Genomic DNA, 9,350 nt, shown 5'->3' with positions numbered 1-9,350 from the left:
GCGGTACGGTATCATACTGTACCGGAAACTGCGGTATACCAAAAAATCGGTATTTTCGGTATTTTTCCAGTACGGTAAGTCCGGTATTTCGGTATAATTTCCCACCCCTACATATACCAGCTAATTTCAACATATAAGTACTATAGACAAAAGCAAAAAAACATGAATGGGGCAAGACAAACTCCTCAACACTAATTAGTGGGGACATCACTCCCTAACTATAAAGTGTAATTCCATAAATAAAGCATTCATAAAATTAATTATGGCAGATGCAAACTTTTAAAGTAGTAGTTACTCCCTCCGTCCACGAATAGGAGTCCCGTTTAATTTTTTGCACTTGTTTCATAAAAATGATAATAAATAGTTAAAGTTTAGAAATGGTAAAGTAAGAGAGAGAATAACATAGACAAGAGTCTCATCTACATTATTCTTTCTCTTACTCTATCATTTCTCCTCTTTAACTATTTGTTATCATTTTTATAAAACAAGTGTAAAAAAGTAAACGGGACTCCTATTCGTGGACGGAGGGAGTATAATTTACACTCCTACTTTCCATGGATCTTCTTCTTCAACCTTAGCTTAATTTCTCATCCCCAAATTCACTCAACATTGTCATGAAAATCCATGTGTTTGCTCTACTCATCACCATAAACCTTTTGATCAACCAATCTCTCTCCCAATCCGAAATCACCACTGGATATCAAGTCATTCTCGCCGTTCCATCGGACTACACGAAGGGCTTTGTGGGGCGCGCTTTCCTCATCAAAACCGATCAAAATCCGCCCTTTTTTCGCGCTGCGATTAGCGTGGAAGCCATTGAAGAAGCACAAAGGTTTTCTTGCTCTTTAGATGTTTTTCTCGGGGAAGTCAGAGTGTGGAGCTCTGCCCATTCCTCAAGATTCTACGTCGATGAAACATGTGTTCTCAAGTTTAACGATATCGGGGATTTTAGATTGAAGGGGAAGAATGAGAGAGTTGGTTGGAAGAGTGGCACTTCAGCATAGGGAGTTAAGGTAAAATTTTATTATGTTGCGTTTCTTGCTTTCCAATTTCGTGTTTAATTTTGAAAATTTGTGTGTTAGTGCAGAGGTTGAGTTTGTTGAGAAGTGGGAATTTGGTTCTTGTTGATGAGATGAGATTGATTAAATAGCAAAGCTTCAATTTCCCAACTGATGTTATGGTGTGGGGGCAGAGGCTAAGTGCTAAGACAAGATTAACCTCTTTCCCGCGAAATTCTACTCTGTTTTACTCAATGGAAATCAAGGATGAGAAGATTGAGTTGTTTTTGAATGATGGGAGTGAAAGATTAATGGGCTAGATTAGATTCATAGGAAATAATTCTATTGGGCTTGGTCCAATGTTACAATTATTATACTATATATATGTTCTATTGTAGAGAACAGAAAATACAGAAAACCTAATTCTCTAGGAGATAAAAGCTGCGCTACGTTCACAAGAGATTTCCTAGCTTTCTCTGTAGAACGATTGTACCGAGGAATTGTTCCTGCATCGGATCAGAATACACGTGGACCTCGATAGTAGTGGATTCAACTTGCAGGACACAATCGTAGAAGAACAACACAACAAGTAAAATTTAGTTCCGTTGTGTATTACGTGCTCAACTTGCAATATGATTATGAATCTAGATCTGTTATTCTTGTATGCAATTTCCGCTGCGCTTATTAGATGAATACAAGAATTCCTAACAGTGGTATCAGAGCCCGGGGCTTGATTCATAATTGATTTTGTTTCTAATTAATTTGTGGATGATTTTGGAAATCAAAATTCTGAAATTAGATTTTAAAATTCTTTCGAAAATTAGTGCAACATATGACGCAATTACCGATTAATACAATAGAGCAGTACAGTTGTGATGCGTTTTAGTTTTTATGTTGGAAGTCATTAATTTTGAATTCGTTATGTACATCATTGAGGCGTGGCAGATGATTTAATGTAAATTCTCAATTGGAAGAAGCGGCGTGGCAGAATTCATTCTTTTGAGTTTGACTCAATTTTAAAATTGGGCTGTGCAGAGTCATTCATGCTGTAAGGTTACAAACTTTTAATATTTTATTAGTTTGGAACTAATACTAATAAAATTCTAATTACATAAATGAGCTTATTAATTTGATTAGTAAGTCGTACTGCATTTATCACTTTGGTAATGATAACAGTATATGAGCATTTAATATTAATTTTGAATTATTATTAAATATATTATATTAATTTTGAATTAGTATAATTATTAAATCCACATTTAATTAGAAAATAAAATTTGATTTTATTTGTTGAGCATTATTTGATATCCTATGTGATAAGCATGCTATTTGATTTATGCTTATTTATTTTAACTATAGTAGTTAGAGACCGTTTTATTGTCTGGGTAGGCGGCGTCCAGTATGTGTAGTCCGTGTTATACTATGTCTGGGTAGGCGGCGCCCAATATTTGTAGTCCGTGTTATACTATGTCTGGGTAGGCGGCGCCCAGTAATTGTTTGAAATTTAATATTGGATATTATATTCACAGAACTAGTATCACACTTTTCCCCACAAAATATAAGTCTTGTTTTGAAACAAACGCGTCGTCCATCACAATTGTTTGATGCTCCTAGCCTTTTCGAGCACGAGTTTTACGCCCTCGCGTTTACTCTAAATCTACAAGGTTTAGGCTCATTCATAGATGCATGGTTGACATCGTGTGATGGTGTTGACTTGCTTAAATTATTTTGAGTAGCCCTCGCAACCAAATGATTTATGGACGCATATTAATTAAATTAATAAACCAAGAATTGTAAAATCGTTGTTACAATTGGCTTGGAGGCCTACCTGGTGATATTATTGTAGTCATCAGCCCTCGCAGATGCTACAATTATATAGACTTGGATCTTGGACCACTAAGATTTATATTTGATATAAATTCGTATTTTATGTTTGGGGGCATAATATATGTTAAAATTAGTGGGAGCTAATCAATACAATAAACCCTTGTTTGATTAGTGATGCGAATGTGATCTTTATATGCTTTTCTAATTTGCTTTCATTTTAATTTCTGTTCAGATAAAATGTCAAACTTAGCTTACAAATGTTTGATGGAAACAAACAAATTGACTGGGTCAAATTTCACGGATTGGCTCTGTTGTTTGCGCTTGGTGCTAAGGCATGACAAGGTTGAGTATGTCCTGGACAAACCAATCGGTGTCATCCCCAATAAGGAATCTCTTGAGTTTGCTACGTTTGACGTTGAAGCTCATCAGAAACACATTGATAATGCTTCTGATGCTCAGTGTGTTATGTTGTCATCTATGAGTTTGGAACTGCAAAGACAACATGAACACATGTTTCCATATGAAATGCTTAAGCACTTGGAGAGTTTGTATGCTTCACAAGCTAAAACTATGGAGTATGAGATACTTCGCGATCTCTTCAAGTGCAAGCTTCATGATGGAAGCAATGTTTCTGAGCATGTGCTGAAAATGATTGGTTTGATTGAGAGGTTAGCATCGATTGGAACGGTGCTCCCTGCAAATGTCTCAACGAATCTAATTTTGCAGTCTCTTCCTAGTAGTTTTGAGAATTTCATTGTGAATTTCAACATGAACAACACGGAGGTTGGGCTGCCAGAGCTGCACAATAGGCTTAAGACTTATGAGTCTTCCACTGCTAAGGTAAAATATGTGCTCATGGTGAGCTCTTCTGCGAAGTCTTCGTAATGGAAGAATAAGCAGCAACAGAAGAAGAAAGCATCTAAGGATGCTGTTCTAAAGCCTAAGAGTGGAGGGGCCAATAAGAAGTCGAAATTATCAAAGGATGAATGTCTTTTCTGTCATGAGAAGGAACACTGGAAGAGAGACTGCCCAAAATTCAAGGCACAAGGTGCAGAAAGTGGGAGCTCAGGTATGTTTGTCATTGAGATAAATATGTCTATGAATAATTCACAATCTTGGGTATTAGATACATCTTATGGCTCACACATTTGTAATAATGTACAGGGGCTAAGTGACTGCAAGAAAGTGAGACCTGGGGAAATTGATTTGCGTGTTGGAAATGGAGCAAGAGTTGCTGCCGAACGCGTGAGAACTTATAGATTAGATCTTCCCTCAGGACATAGACTAGATTTACATAATTGTTATTTTGTTCTAGTTATTTCAAAGAATATTATTTTCATTCCGATGTTAGACATTGAAGGTTTTTCCTTCCATTTTGCTAACAACAGATGCTTGTTTTCTTTTAATGGATTGTTTTATGGAAATGCCACTATTGAAAATGATTATATATGCTTGAATACAAACGAAATATTCTCAATGTGCAAAACGAAAGACCTAAGCAAAGTAATACGGATAATGCAACTTATCTTTGGCATTGCAGACTTGGTCATATTAATGAGAAAAGAATAGCAAGATTGAGAAAGTTAGACTATCTCAATTCATTTGATTTAGAATCCTATAGAGCTTGTGAATTCTGTCTCAAAGGAAAATGACAAATAAACCATTTTCTGGGAAAGGGGTGCGTGCCAAAGATTTGCTAGAGTTGATTCACACAGATGTGTGTCGACCGTTTCCAACTCAAGCAAGAGGTGGTTATTCGTACTTCATAACTTTTACTGATGATTTATCAAGGTATGAATATGTGTATCTTATGAAAAATAAATCTGAGGCCTTCGATAAATTTAAAGTGTTTAAGTGTGAAGTTGAGAAACAACTTGGAAAAGTATAAAGACTCTTCGATCAGATCGATGAGGGGAATACTTGAGCCGAGAATTTCTTGATTACTTGAAGTAACATGGAATCCAGTCGGACTGGACACCTCCTGGTACACCTCAAATGAATGGAGTATCTGAAAGGAGAAATCGAACATTATTAGATATGGTTCGATCCATGATGAGCTTCGTCAGTCTCCCTTTATTCCTATAGGGTCATGCCTTACTAACGGCTATTTGCATTCTAAATAGGGTTCCTTCTAAATCAGTCGAGAAAATACCATATGAGTTATGGTGTGGCAAGAAAGCAAGTCTTAACCATATCCGGACTTGGGGTTGTCCAACTTTTGTTAAGCAATGATGACTGATAAATTGGAAACTAAAAGTGAGAAATGTTATTTTGTGGGATATCCTAAAGAAACTAAAGGGTACGATTTCTACTGTCCTGAAAATCACAAGGTGATAACATCAAGGAATGTGCCGTTCCTTGAAGACAGTTATGTCTGCAAGGAACAAGGTCAAAATACAGTAGATCTTGAAGAAATTCAAGAACCACAAGTTAACAATGAGGATGAGGTATTATCCACTGGATTGGACAATAACTCAGTGGGAGTTTTGATGATCTATTGGGAGGGGAAATTACTCTTAGAGAGGGCCGTAGAGAGACTCTCGAAGGACCACCTCAAGACAATGAGATGCATCAAAGACAAGATGATACAATAGTTGCATCATATCTACCTCAAGAAGATCATAGTGATATTCCTAAACCTTCTCACATACAGAATGAATAGCCTGAACCATCTATGGACTTAAGCAAGCTTCGAGGAGTTGGAATATTTGTTTTGACAGAACAATCAAATCATTTGGTTTTGTCAGAAGCAAAGAGGACCCATGTGTTTATAGTAAACGCGAGAATGGAAATGTTGTCTTCCTCATCATATATGTTGATGACATCTTGATTATGGGAAGCGATCATTTCATGATGCAATCCGTGAAAGAATGGTTGTCTAGTTCCTTTATGATGAAGGATCTGGGTGATGCTTCCTACATCCTTGGAATTAAGGTCTATCGAGATAGACCAAATAGGATGTTAGGATTATCACAATCCACTTACATAGACAAGTTGCTAAGGCGCTTCTCAATGGAGAATTCTAAGAAAGTTTTTCTTCCTATGTGACATGGCATTGTATTGTCAAAGAAGGATTGTCCCTCTAATGACAAAGAGAGAGACAACATGAAAAGGATCCCGTATGCTTCGGCTATAGGATCTATTATGTATGTCATGATCTCTACTAGGCCAGATGTGGCCTATGCGCTTAGCATGACAGGCAGATTTCAGCAAAATCCCGGTGAGGAACATTGGAAAATTGTTAAGACTATTCTTAAGTACCTTAGAAGGACTAAAGAATATTTCTTAGTCTATGGTGGACAACCAGAGTTATCAGTTACTGGGTACACTGATGCTAGTTTCCAAACAGACCATGACGACTATAAGTCTCAGTCTGGATATGTTTTTGTCCTCAATGGTGGAGCAGTGAGTTGGAATAGTTCCAAACAAGGTACAACTGCCGATTCCACCACCGAAGCCGAGTAGATTGCTGCATCTGAAGCTGCCAAAGAATCTGTTGCTTTGTTAGAGTTCGTTAAAGAACTGGGTGTCATTCCGAGTGCCAATAGTGCAATACCTTTGTATTGTGACAACACTGGTGCTGTTGCGCAAGCAAAAGAACCCAGAGCTACGAACAGGAACAAGCATGTTCCCAGAAGATATCATCTGATCAGAGAAATAATTGAAAGAGACGACATAAAATTAGAAAGAGTACCCACTGATGATAACTTGGTTGATCCTTTCACCAAACCGTTATGTATAACAAAACACAACAAGCACTTTGAGAGCTTAGGTGTTATGCATGTTGGTAGATGGCTTTGAATCAGTGGGAGTTACAGTTTTATATGTCTTAGAAACATTTTGTGTTGAGACAATATTACTTGATCACATTATATGAAAATTTCATTTTCTATGGGTTTTGTGCACTTATTGGAATAATTGTTTTAAATGTTTGATTTTATTCTAAATATTTGTTCCCTTGAATTATGACTGTCGTTAATGGAGTGAGACATTAATGATATAGTATAATTCTAAAATAGCCCTAACCAATAATCATCAAGAATGGGATATCGATGATATGTTATAGGTTAGCATGGGGTTTGCATCACATTCTTCGAGAATGTAGTTGTTCTCACAACTATGAGATATTAGATACTCGTGATGGACACATGGTATACTTTGGAGAGTATTGGTATACCCTACTATTAAACTGTTTTGTTGAGTGTCTACAGTTTATTAGTACATGAAGTATGTAATAGTCCCTGGATCTGATGTCATTACACATTTTATTTGTTGAGTGATATGCTTTGACCTTGTACAACGCTTTGCCTCCCCTCAAAGGATTAAGACACGGACTTGTGTTGGGTACATCATAAGATAAATGGAAATGGTAGTTGAGCCAAGAATGAGATTCATTCCTCGATTAGAATTTCGAGAGAACACTCAAATTCTCTATATTTCTTGACCATTAAGTCATTGGCCAATGCAAAGATATATTCAATTAAAGTAATTGAGTATGATCGAATGGGTCATTTAATAAAGATGAGATAAAGTGATTGAGCTATTTGGATGACACATGACAAATCTTAGGCTCAATCGGGTGGTTCGTGAATGAAAGGATATTACTATAAACTTTGTGTAAAAGCTTGTTTACCGAATTCACGTAAACGTCCTTCATATATCGAGCTACGCTGCCAACGCAGTATAGGAGTTTTGTGCAGACTTCAATTAGATCGTCGTCGATAATGAGGGCCTAAAGGGTCACACTATATGTGTATTTTGATCCGCTCAAGGGTACAATGTTAGAGCTGTGTATTATATCTAATGCTAGTCCAAGTGGGAGATTGAAAGATTAATGGGCTAGATTAGATTAATAGGAAATAATTCTATTGGGCTTGGTCCAATGTTACAATTATTATACTATATATATGTTCTATTGTAGAGAACAGAAAATACAGAAAACCTAATTCTCTAGGAGAGAAAAGCTGCGCTACGTTCACAAGAGATTTCCTAGCTTTCTCTGTAGAACGATTGTACCGAGGAATTGTTCCTGCATCGGATCAGAATACACGTGGACCTCGATAGTAGTGGATTCAACTTGCAGGACACAATCGTAGAAGAACAACACAACAAGTAAGATTTAGTTCCGTTGTGTATTACGTGCTCAACTTGCAATATGATTATGAATCTAGATCTGTTATTCTTGTATGCAATTTCCGCTGCGCTTACTAGATGAATACAAGAATTCCTAACAGGGAGGTCAAGATATTCTTATTGGGAATATAAGGCAATTAGTGGGAGAAACATCACATTTGTGGAGTTGTCTTCTTATGGCCTCGAGATCTTCAATGGGAAGCGCCGATACGACTAGATCAGGACTACTGCCACGTCATTGGACCCGTTAAGGTTCCTTTCTCTAGACAACAACACTGGAAATTTGAGGATGTACCATTACTCGGAGGAGACCGGGAAGTTTGAGGCTTCTTATCAGGCGCTCAACTTCACTTGTGATCTCCCCCTGGCATGCAAGTCCTACGACATCTGCTTGCTGTCGGGCTCGTGCTCGTGCATCCGCCTTGTTGGGGATGTATGCAATGAGGCGGGAGCGTGTGGGGCGGGGGAGTCAGAGATGGTTGAGATCAAGGACGTTGTGAACGTGCTCACTAGCGAATCTTACAAGGATCGCATTGGGAAACGGGAATGCTCGCGTTTTTGTAATGAAGACTGCGCGTGTGTGGCCGCGCAGTATGTTGAGGATGAGGGTGAGGATGAAGTTGGGAGTTTAGGGAGGTGTTTTTTGTATGGGATTGCAAGAGGGATTAGGAAGGTTGATAGAGAGAATGAAAGAGCTGCATACATTGTTAAGGTTGGGAGAGGGTTGAAAGATAGTCATGGTCAGAATTTTGGGTTGAAAAAATGGGTGATAATAGTGGTGGTAGTGGTTGATGTGTTTATTATTTTGATTATTTTGGGCGGTGTTGGTTATTATTTTTTATGGAAAAAGAAAAGGAATTTGGCAGCAAGAGAGCAAGCAAGTTAGTTGCTCACAATTTATATTTTTTATTTGAAAGAAAGATAGTGAAGATGATTGTGAGTTCTTTTTTTATTTTTATTTGTGAGTTGAGATAATGTTGTCAAATTGTTGTTTTACATGTACAATGGATTCATTTTCTTAATTACCACTGATTTTATGGAATGCTGAGTACATGTGTTTTCTTAAACCAAAATATCCTAAATATTTGGAACATTTAAATCCGTGAATGCTAAGTAAATGTGTAAGCATTTCACATAAATTTTTTAATTATTTAATTAAAATTTATATTTCAGATTAAACTCTTATTTTCTTCTTAGCATTTATTAAACTCTTATTTTCTTCTTAGCATTTATTAAACTCTTACTCCCTATGTCCCAAGAAGTTGAATCACTTCTTTTCTTCACTCATTTTGAAAAATCGTAATAAATAATTAGAGCGGGTAAATAGTAGAGTTAAAGGGAGAATAATGTAGATAAAAGAAGTTGAATCACTTCTTTTTTTCACTCATTTTG

At 37.0% G+C, this 9,350-nt stretch overlaps 1 pseudogene; it reads left to right on the top strand.

The window, feature by feature from the left end:
• The first annotated feature begins 610 nt into the window (after positions 1–610).
• LOC121777457 lies at positions 611–8,844 on the top strand (annotated as a pseudogene).
• Positions 8,845–9,350: the final 506 nt, after the last annotated feature.

Source organism: Salvia splendens, chromosome 2 (assembly GCF_004379255.2).
Source record: "Salvia splendens isolate huo1 chromosome 2, SspV2, whole genome shotgun sequence".
NCBI lineage: Eukaryota > Viridiplantae > Streptophyta > Magnoliopsida > Lamiales > Lamiaceae > Salvia > Salvia splendens.
This window is presented reverse-complemented; position numbering and strand designations above follow the sequence as displayed.